At 22.7% G+C, this 12227-nt stretch overlaps 1 non-coding gene across 1 annotated transcript; it reads left to right on the plus strand.

Annotated features, from left to right (window-relative positions):
* The first annotated feature begins 7726 nt into the window (after window positions 1-7726).
* Window positions 7727-7810, plus strand: TRNAM-CAU (transfer RNA methionine (anticodon CAU)). Its single transcript is given in 2 exon segments — window positions 7727-7764; window positions 7775-7810. It is a non-coding gene; the product is annotated as a tRNA-Met (tRNA).
* Window positions 7811-12227: the final 4417 nt, after the last annotated feature.

The raw sequence follows: 12227 nt of genomic DNA on the forward strand, positions 1-12227 counted from the left end.
AGGGGAGTGTGTGAAACAATTTATCGATTTATACCCGATTATTACAAATCCTTTTAAATAACGTTATAATTTCCATGGTCTCCTGTGGAGAGATAACACCAGCATGAGAACACACAAAATCCTACATAGAGTTACACCAGCATTCTTTTTTTTTTCTATCAATTATATCTGGTGAGACTCAAATCCGAGACCTCTAGATGGGAAGAAAGAGATTATGCTATTTGAAATATAACTTGTTGGTGATTTTAACTCCATCTAAATTGACTAATGAAAAACGCTATTTGAATATAACTTGTCGGCGATTTTAACTCCATCTAAATTGACTAATGAAAAATGAAAGAAAAGTTTGGGACAAAAAATCCATTTTAAATTAGGCAAAATACTTTAGTTTGTTTCTCATGGGCCGTGTAAAAATTTTATCAATTTGTCAAAAACAAAAACGTGACTTGAAAAATAACTCCATCTATTCGATCACAGCATCACAGATTCACACGGACCAATTTTAGGAATTTGTTTGCTTGATCTGAAATAAAAGAAAATGATAAATAAGTTCTTAATTTTTTTATAATAGAAGACAAATCTTTCACCAAATTAAAATACAATTCCTTGACTTTTATAAATGGGAGATACATAATTCCTCTCGTGACGGTTTAAATATGTTATAGAGGAATTTATATGTTTTCTATTTATAAAAGTTAGAAACCTATTTATAATTAAATTTAATAAAAAATTTATTTATTTTTAAGTTAAAAAATTAGAGACTTATTTATTATTTTTTCTAAATAAAAGGTATGTTTACAGGCCTACAGAAGACTAATTGAACAGAGATTTGTAAAATACATAGTCCTTTGCGTTCCTTACCATTTTGTTGACACCAACTCTCGTTAAAAATTAACATATTATTTTGGTGACAAATTTTTTTCATGCGTATTTAAAGGAATAATCATTTTGTTTTATTTATTTATATATAGGTTATTATTATGTATAACAATTAAGATAAAATTTTATAAATGTTTGTAAATTTATTTGTTTTTTTAATTTTATTTTATTTAAAATAGATATAAAAATTTAAATTTAAAGAATTTTTTTGTAGAATTTAATTACTAAAAATTTTTTATTCTATTTTATATTCAATATCTTAAATTATCTTTAATTTTATTATTTTTTAAAATTTTTATTTTTTATTTTTATTTTTTTTACCATTCTCCATATACATATCTATCATTTTTTTACCACAAATTATTATATTGGCTTGTTCTCTCTTCCTTCTTTCTTTTCTTATTTTCCTTTCGCCTTCTCTTCTTCTTCGATCGCAATTAATCACTACCAATCTACCATGTATTAAGTTATAATTATTATACTCAAAAGTAAATACTACTTTAAAAATAAATAAATAAATAATTTCATAACTCTTAACTAAATTATTTACACTCCTATAAATATAATAAAGAAGTAAATTTAACTTCTTTTATTATCTAATGCATACAAAGTTACATTTTTTATTTATGATAAAGTTAAAAATTAATGCTAACGACATTAATACTTTTTAGTTTAATAAAATTAAGATAAAACACAAAAAATAAGGATAAAAACTAAAAAAAATAGAGGCATTTAGAGAAGAATAATGTGAATTTTATGTTATTATGCATAAAAACAGTATAATTTATTATAATATATTTTTGTTGTATCACATCACAAAAAAATAAAATTTATATCTAATTTTTATTACTTATTTTAGTTATCTATGGTTTTTAGATTAAATTTTAGTGTTATTGAGTCATGCATTTTTTAGATAAAAAAAATATTTATCGAGTTATTTTTATTTTTTATAGGAATGTATCTATTACATCATAACTTTAATAGTTAATGTAAATTTTTAAAAATTGAATAAGTTCATATTTATTTCGATTACATTTAAGAATGAATCATATCTCTTTCTAAAGTCTAAGACTCAAGAGTCAATAAATTTTTTCTATATCATTACAATGTTGAGAAAATTTTGTACGATAGTCTTATATATGTTCAACAATTCAAAATAAATAAAAAATAAAATAATTAAATAAAAAATTTTATAAAATTTAATGGTTAAAAAAAAAGATATTTATCAAAAAATAATAAATTAAAACTTAACTGATCCAAAAATAGAAAAAAAAAGAAAAAAATATAAATGTTGCCCCCAACAAAAAAAAATTATAGAAAATTATGTCAGAGAGTGATATGATTAAATGGAAGAAAGATAAGAAGAAAGTACTACATGTATTCTCTAGAATAAGAAAGAAGAAAACATAAGTATAAGTTATGTGTAAAATAAAGAGATAACCAAAATCACTAATGAAAAAAAAATTAACTGATAATTATATTTTTGATCGATTTTTAAGATAATAGTTATATTAATCACTATTTATTAATAGGGTTAAGATGAAAAAGTGGAGATTAGACAATAATTTTTTTTTTATATATTATTATAAATAATACCAATTAATCTTATACATTATGGGAGAATAAATATGTATTTAAAATAATAGTAAGACATTTATGTAAAATGTTTTGTCAAATATTTTAAAAGTTTTTGTTACTTATTTAAATAATTTGAAATTGATATTAGTTAAAATATTTTGTTGTGTATTATATAGAGTATTATTTATTTTGTTAATTTTTATTAAAATCTTAAATATTTATTAATTTAATTAATTTTATGATTATTATTTATTATGAAATTAACCTTTAAACTATTCTACCATTAACACATGTGTAAAAAGAATAAGTATATATTCAAAATATTAATAAATCATTTATGTAAAATGCTTTGTGAAATAATTTAAAAGTTTTTTATATATTTAAATTATTTAAAATTAAACTTAGTTAAAATACTTATGTACTCTACAGAGTACTATTTTTATTGTTTATTTTTGTTAAAATATTAAATATTTATTGTGTTAGTTAATTTTATAAAAATTATTTATTATAAAATAAATATAAAAAGCCAAAATATTTCATAGTTAATGTACATGTAAAGAGAATAAATATGTTCTCAAAATACTAATAAGATATTTATTTAAAATGATATAAAAAATATTTTAAATATATAACTAAAATAAAAACAAACAATATTCCTAAGTGAGGTGAATATTCACTTATGCAAAAATCATTGATAGGTTGGTTGTTTCTAAAAGTCTTAATTATGAATTTTCAAGTGTATATTTCCAAAAACATGATCATTGTAAATATATTTGTATGAAGTTGTTTTTTAATTGCATTACGTCTAATTCACTCACCACATACAAAAATTAACCGCGTATGTCACTTAGTTAAAAGTCTTTGTTCCTAAACTGTGTATTTAGTCTGTCACCAAAAAAAAAAAAAAAAATCACAAAAAAAAACTGTGTATTTAGTCTTGGAGTAGTGACATGTAAAAAAAATAAATTGAAAGACCACACATTTATGAACTATCAAAAAATTATTTTAGATGTGTGTTTGAATTAAAATTTACAAACTAAAATTTTGATTAAAAATATGTTATTGTTATAAATTTAAATATTTTTTGTATTATTTTATTATTTCATGTTAAATATATACATAAGAATGTTAATTTTATATTCTTTTTATATTTTTTTTGTATAGCATTTTTTTAATATTTTCAATATTCTTTATTTTTAGTATTGTTTTAAATTATAATTTTTATTAATTATAATTTTATAATTACTTATAATTAATTTTTTATTTAATTTACCATTTATAATAAAATTAATAATTTATATTATAAAAGAATTACAATAATAAAACCGTACATAAGAGTTACAATGACAAATTTTATAAAAAAAATTTATATTTTTTTAGTACTTTCAATATTATTTTATTTAATACTATTTTAGACTATAATATTTTACTGTCCGTAGCTTTATTATTATTTTATTGTTAATTTTTTTATTTAATTTATCTTTTCTAGCGGGATTAATAATTTTTAGAGTAAATTGTTCTTTGTTCCTCTCGTAGAAAAAGAAAACAAAGAGTAAAATTGATAATAAATAAATAAAATTTTCTCAACTAAAATTATTAACAGTCTTTAACGTAAACTCATTTGTTTGTCTAATAAAATAATTATAGAAAAAATTTTAAGTGGACTGAAAAGACTAATGTTTCAGTTATTTTAACCGTTAATTTAAAAAGGACCGAAAAGATTGAAGAACAAGGTGGATTATCTTACATGGAAGATTTAGAAAGCTAAAAACCAAACAACTAACATTTCAAGTAAAGAGCCAAACCCATGGCTAATTGTCATAAAAAATTTTTTTTAAAACTAATTTTAATAAATTAAGAGTAAATTATTAAAATAGTATCTGAAATTTTATAATATTGACAAAAATAACTTCAAAAGATATTAACGATAAATAATATTTTAAAATATTTAAAAATGTGACAAAAAAAACTAAATGTTAAATATATATTTTAGAAAAAATACTTTACAGATCATATTTTAATACAATTTTTTGCAAATATCATTAGAAAAATAAGAACTTTTCATCTTTAAAATTTGACAATTTTATGTAAAGTAAATTTTTTTAAAAAAATTATTGTGAATGATCAATTTTATTTAAAAAAAAAAGAAAAATCTAAAAATCAAATTTTGTTCTAAATTTTTTTATAGACCTTCTAAATATTTATTCAAATTATTGATTCGGATATCTGTAAGAAAAAAAAAGGTTAAGCTATATTAATAGTGTAGCTTGCTTATTCTCACTGGTATAACTCTATAAATATCATATATTCCCAATGTATGAGATGTAGAGAATAATCACAATTTCAGTACTCAGATAAAACACATTTCACTCTCTTCTTTCTATACTACTCTTTTTCTCTGTCTTTCTTAGCATAAAAGAAACTGAGTATTGCTGAGCTCAGTCCATGATTCTGCAGCACTTCTACAACCAAGTTCACATGGTATCAAGAGCCTTCTTGATCATTCATGGCTATCACGCTTTCCTCTACCAATTCCAAGAATTTTCTGGCTCCAATCTTGGATAAACTTGATGACAAGAACTTTATAACTTGGCAATAATATGCTCTCTTTGTCATCAAAGGCCAGAACCTTGAAGATCATAGCCTCAGATTACACTGCTCTTGATCAGCTCTATGTTGCTAATGGGTCAGGTATTCCCATTCTCAAACATGGTTATTCTTATCTGTATAATCCTATCACTAATACTAATTTCATTCTTAAAAATCTTCTTCATGTTCTTGATATTGCAAAGTATCTTTTGAGTGTGTCTAAATTCTGCCTTGACAATAATTTATTTTTTGAGTTTCATGCATTCCATTGCCTTATAAAATCTCAGGTGACAGAAGAAGTGCTACTTAGAGGAACTCTTAGACATGGACTCTACTCATTTGAGATTCAAATTCTGCTAATGTTTTTCTTGCTACAAGTAAAGCTGGTCTTGAAATTTGGCATAGGCGTTTAGGACATCCATGAATTCAGATTGTTCAAGATGTAATCAAACAATGTAACTTGCCATGCTTAAATAAAGCTGATTTTGTTCCCTTATTTTGTGAGCCTTGCTATTTAGGAAAAATGCATTCCCTTCCCTTTTCTGATTCCTTAACTACATATAATGCTTCCTTGCAATTAGTTTTTATTGATTTATGGGGGCCCGCTTCTATTTCCTCCAGAAATGGTTTCAAATATTACATGAGTTTAATTGATGTATATACTAGGTATACATACTTGTATCTTCTTACTTCTAAATCACAAGCCTTTGATCTCTTTTGTCAATATAAAAGTTTAATGGAAAAACAAACAGCATGCACTCTGAAAGCAATACAAACTGACAATGCAAAAGAATTCTTGTTACACACTTTCAAGCAATTTTTATAGCAAAATGGCATTAACCATAGACTTTTCTACCCTCATACACACCAACAAGAAGGTGTGGTTGAGAGAAAACATAGGCATATTATCGAAATGGGTCTTACTCTTCTTGCCACTGCCAAACTTTCCAAAATTTTTTGGGAAGATGCTTTTTTAACAACTGCTTACTTGATAAATCGCCTTCTCTCTAAGAATTTAAAGATGAAATCACCTTATGAGCTTCTTCACAATATCAAACCTGATTACTTGATGTTAAAAGTCTTTGGTTGTAGCTGTTTTCCTCACTTAAGACCCTACAACAAATCTAAATTGGAACTTAAATCTGATAAGTGCTTGTTCTTGGGTTATGCTCCACAATCTAAAGGTTTCAAAGGTTTCAAATGTTTAAATTCTGATGGTAAGATTTTTATTGCACACAATGTTATTTTTGATGAGCATATCTTTCCTTATTCTTCTATGTTTGATGATAATTTTATAAAAAATGATGTTGGTTTAAGCTCTCCTGTTTCAGGTTCACATTCACCATCTTCTTCACCTCTCTCTCAACCTCCAATTATAATTCCTCCTACTCTTTCACTCACTTCTGATAGTGATTTTTCTTCAATCAGTTATTCTCCTTTGCATCATACTCCACCTCCTCTTCCCCTTCCACCATGCTCCCCTACTCCTCCTTCTAATTCTCACACCGTTGTTTTCTTTTGATTCTACTCTTGTTTGCAAATTAGATAAGGCTATTTATGGCCTTAAACAAGCACCACGTGCTTGGTTCCAAACTCTCAATCACACTCTTCACAAATTTGGCTTTCACAACACCAAATCTTACATAGAATAATAAATATTTTTTAAATTGTATATTTGATAAATAAAATATTTAATTTATTTATTTTAAAAAAATCCAAAACATTAATATAAGATATCATAATATAGTCCAAAACTTAATTAAATATTACTAACAAGCATAGCTATATTTTTGTTTTTGGCAATCGTAAGTATAATTGCCTATTTAGTATTTACTAATCACAGTGAGTGAAAGGAAATTTTCAGCATCTATTAGTCATTTACAAATAAATTTTCAGCTCAATACCAAAAGCAGATATTGCCCAACAGCCCAAGAATTACACAAAACATTAATTATTAATAATTAACTTTATAATAAGGGAAATAGAATGAAACGGCGTTTATCGCAGATTTTTATAAAGAAACTAAAACCCCAACGGGTCACTCTCTTTTTTAAACATGTATGTTCAACATGCTATGCTTATTTTGACTGTCAGCACCATAAAACTTCCCTAAAATTAAACCTATTTTTGTTAACTAAATATTTGATAAAAATGAAAAAAAAAAGTTTAATCAGCACCATAGAACTTTCCTAAAATTAAACCTGTTTTTGTTAACCAAATATTTGATAAGAATGAAGAAAAAAGTTTAGTCATGCATTTTGAATTTTTTTGTTGCTTGATTGTGTTTGGACTGATAATTTATTTAATAAATATTTTTTGTGTACTCTGGAGAGTACTATTTGTGTGGTTAATTATTTTTTTAATTATTTATTATTTTAGTTAATTTTATAATTATTTTTTTATTACAAAACAAATGTAAAAAGTTAGTGTTCCACTATTTATATACATTATGGGAGAATAAATATGTATTTAAAATAATAATAAGACATTTATGTAAAATATTTTGTCAAATATTTTAAAAGTTTTTGTTACTTATTTTAATAATTTGAAATTGATATTAATTAAAATATTTTGTTGTGTATTATATAGAGTATTATTTATTTTGTTAATTTTTATTAAAATCTTAAATATTTATTAATTAAATTAATTTTATAATTATTATTTATTATAAAATTAATAAGGGGTGATGGCGCAGTTGGCTAGCGCGTAGGTCTCATAGCTAAGAGTTATCCTGAGGTCGAGAGTTCGAGCTTCTCTCACCCCATCCAATATGTTTTGGTGAGTATTTTGGGACCTTCTAGGACATTCTAAAAATATATATTTAAAACATTTATGTAAGATACTTTGTGACATAATTTAAATTTTTTTATATATTTAAATTATTTAAAACTAAATTTAGTTAAAATACTTTTTATGTACTCTACAGAGTACTATTTTTATTGTTTGTTTTTGTTAAAATATTAAATATTTATTATTTTAGTTAATTTTATTAAAATTATTTATTATAAAATAAATATAAGAGCCAAAATATTTTATAATTAATGTACATGTAAAGAGAATAAATATGTTACCAAAATATTAATAAGATATTTATTTAAAATGATATGAATAATATTTTAAATATATAACTAAAATAAAAACAAACAATATTCCTAGGTGAGTTGAATATTCAATTATTCGGTGCAAGAATCATTGATAGGTTAGTTGTTTCTAAAAGTCTTAATTATGAATTTTCAAAGTGTATATTTCCAAAACATGATCATTATAAATATAGTTGTATGAAGTTGTTTTTTAATTGCATCAGGTATAATTCACTTACCCCATACAAAAATTAACCGAGTATGTCATTTAGTTAAAAGTCTTGTTCCTAAACTGCATATTTAGTCTTGGAGTAGTGACATGTAAAAAAAAAAAATTTAAAGACCACACATTTATGAACTATCAAAAAATTATTTTAGATGTGTGTTTGAATTAAAATTTACAAACTAAAATTTTGATTAAAAATAAGTTATTGTTTTAAATTTAAATATTTTTTGTATTATTTTATTATTTCATGTTAAATATATACATAAGAATGTTAATTTTATATTTTTTATATTATTTTTATAATATTTTTTAATATTTTCAGCACTCTTTATTTTTAGTATTGTTTTAAATTATAATTTTTATTAATTATAATTTTATTATTATTTATAATTAATTTTTATTTAATTTACCATTTATAATAAAATTAATAATTTATATTATAAAAGAATTGCAATAATAAAATCGTACATAAGAGTTACAATGACAAATTTTACAAAACAAAAATTTATAATTTTTTTGGTATTCTCAATATTATTTTATTTAATATTAGTTTAGACTATAATTTTTTACTGTTTGTAGCTCTATTATTATTTTATTGTTAATTTTTTTATTTAATTTACCTTTTCTAGTGGGATTGATAATTCTTAAAGTGAATTGTTCTTTGTGCCTCTCGCAAAAAAGGAAAACAAAGGGTAAAATTGATAATAAATAATTAAATTTTTCTCAACTAAAATCTCAACAAAAAGTGAATATATAAGCTAAAATTTGTAGTTTTGAGTGAATCTGGTTCAGAGTGTAGAATAAAAAAGAAAGTAATCAAACAAAAAATTAAAACGTTATAAGTACGTTTGGTGCGCATTTTTATTTTTATTTTTATTTTTTATTTTTATTTTTAGTATTTTCTATTTTTTAGATTTTTTGAAAGAAAAAATAAAAATAGTAGTGAACATAATAAAATTTTATTTTCTGTTTTTACCTTGTTTTTATTTTTTTGTTTATAAAATTAAAAAATAAAAAATATTAAAAATAAAAAAAAATAAAAATACAAACCAAATACACTCTAATCACCAAAAAAATTAAAGTCACCAAAAAAAATACACTCTAAAATTTTTTAAACTTACTTTTTTTTAGTCCAAACGCTAAACCAAATACACTTTGAGTGGTTGAGAATTGAGGTGGAATAAAATTAGAATTTTCGTTGGAAATTTGGAGATAGGTTGAGTTGGAATGAATAGTTTATGTTTAAATAATTTTTTAGTTTGAATAATTTTATCTATCGGAATCTATTTTTCATAGATACAACATTATTTTCATTTTTTCGTGAATATATATAAACAACCGTTTACTCTAGGCGAAAGCTAGTGCACTCCAGGCAAAGTAGGGAGTACAGCACTTTTTAAAAGTTAACTTGCTATCAAAAGTAATTAGGTAAATTAAATTTATTTATTATTGTTATTTTTTTTGTCATGGGCTGAACAAACAAACCGACACTAACAAAAAAAAACTAATTCACTCGTTTAACACAGGACTATCTTTATACTAGAAGAGTACTCAGAAAAATTTTGATCGACTTTCTCTGTTATTCTGTTATTGTTAATGTGATGTCTTCAAGCATTTTCACTGTTTTGTTTGCTAGCAGGTGCTTCCACTATTGTTCTGTCTAGTCACAGATTTTCACGCTCTTGAACCCACCCCATTCCACATCTACCATAAATGGACCTTCAAAGCCCGAAAAATTGCTACTATAGAAAAGGAAGACGCTATCTGTCACCGCTGCTGGTTGGCTAACTCCAAACGTAAAACTGATTCTGTAGAAGAACCCGGTCTCCATGAAGGCGCCATGATTCTCAGATGACAACGCAATCAAAGCACAAAATACATGACAGTTACAACAAGTCCATTATCTTTTATTTCAAATTATCCTCAACGTGTACGTAATAGAATGAAAAATTAAAATACAATTATATTTAAACAATTATTTGTATTATTTTTATTAATTTATTAAAAAAATAATTAAATTTTGAAGCTAATTGGTATAAAATATTATATATATAAAACTAAGAAAAATTTTTATTTGTATAAGAATGAGCCTAATAAATAATTATTTTATTTAATATATAATTAAGAGTATTCCTTTCTTTGCTAATGAGTTATAGTTCAAATGACATAGTCTCTATATTCACCTAAGAGTTGGTAAAAAAAAGAATACTTTTTTTTTATTAACTTTTTTAAACATTAATTATTTATTTTACATACAATATAGAAATAAATGAATATAATATTTATTGAGTAGACGCAGTTACGTAAAAAAATTTTATTGTCATAGTATTTGAACCAAAGAAAAAAAAAAGTATTATTTTAAGAAAAACTAATAATATATTTTTAATAATATTCTTAATACAAAATAATAAATTTTAAATATTTTTTTAAATAATATATATTAACTAAAATAATATAATTATCCCAAATAATATATTATAAATATAGTAAAATGACATATTTTAATAAAAAAATTATTAATAAAAACTTATATGAATTTTTGTTTCGCACAAAATAAAATTATTATATGTTTGTTTGCTTTTTACGTTGAATATATGTTTTTTTAATTAAATTAGTATAATACAAAATCTTTTATCATTCTGTTCATATTTAATGTTTTAATTTTATTTCTCACAAAATAAAATTATATATATATATATAACACAAAATTTTTTATCATTGTGTTTATATTTAATATTATAATTTTATTTCACATAAAACAAAATTTATTTAAATTTTAATATTATATACATAATATATATATATATATATATATAACACAAAATTTTTTAGCATTGTGTTTATATTTAATATTATAATTTTATTTCACACAAAGTAAATTTTATTTAAATTTTAATATTATATACATAATATATATTTGATATTATTTTTTTTAAGATTCTAATATATCTTTTTTTCTAGATTTAGTACATGAATTTTTTATTTATTTTTTATGTATTATTTATTTTAATTCTAAAGTCCAATAATTTTTTTTACAGACATGTTGTTTTTAATATTTATATACTATTTTTTTATTTTGAACTTCAGCCCAATATCTGAGACTTACAAAAAAATCTAAAACTTATCAAAAAATGATTAACCTGATTAACAGGTTACCTTTTTAAATCCAGACTATTCAAATAAAATATAATAAATGAAGAGTTCAGATTTACGAATTTACAAGGTGTGCAGCACTCCATACTTAGCAAGGAGCGTTTAAGGATGAGCCGTTTACTCTATTATCTTCTTTGACTTTTTTTTGTGTATAATAACTCTAAATTAACCTAAGGTGACTTCTTCGATGTAAAAGAGATTATCTTTTTACATATGTAAAAATACGGTATATTCTATAATTGTATGACACGTGTTTTTCTAAGGGACAGAATCTGTCTTTGCTAAGTATGTGCAGACATGTTATAATATGTTCACGTGATAAGGCTGATAATATATATACTATTAGTAGTAATTATGTTAGCATAATTGTGAGCTTATAATTATTTTATTGGACAAACAAATGAGTTTACGTTGAAGACTGCTAATGTTTTTTTTACGGTTTATTTTTTCAATATTATTTGTCCAATAAAACAATTATAAGCCCACAATTATACTAACATAATTACTGCTAATAATATATATGTTATCAATCTTATCACATGAATATACTATAACATGTCTACACATAGACTTAGCAAAGATAGATTCTATTCTCTTAATAGAACACATATTATACGGTTATAAAATACATTACATTTTTATACATGTAAAAAGACAACTCCTTCCACACCAAAAAATTCACCTTATCTTAAAACCTCTCTACATAACCAAACGCGAACAAG

Source organism: Arachis hypogaea, chromosome 18 (genome assembly GCF_003086295.3).
Source record: "Arachis hypogaea cultivar Tifrunner chromosome 18, arahy.Tifrunner.gnm2.J5K5, whole genome shotgun sequence".
In the NCBI taxonomy this organism is placed as follows: Eukaryota; Viridiplantae; Streptophyta; class Magnoliopsida; order Fabales; family Fabaceae; genus Arachis; species Arachis hypogaea.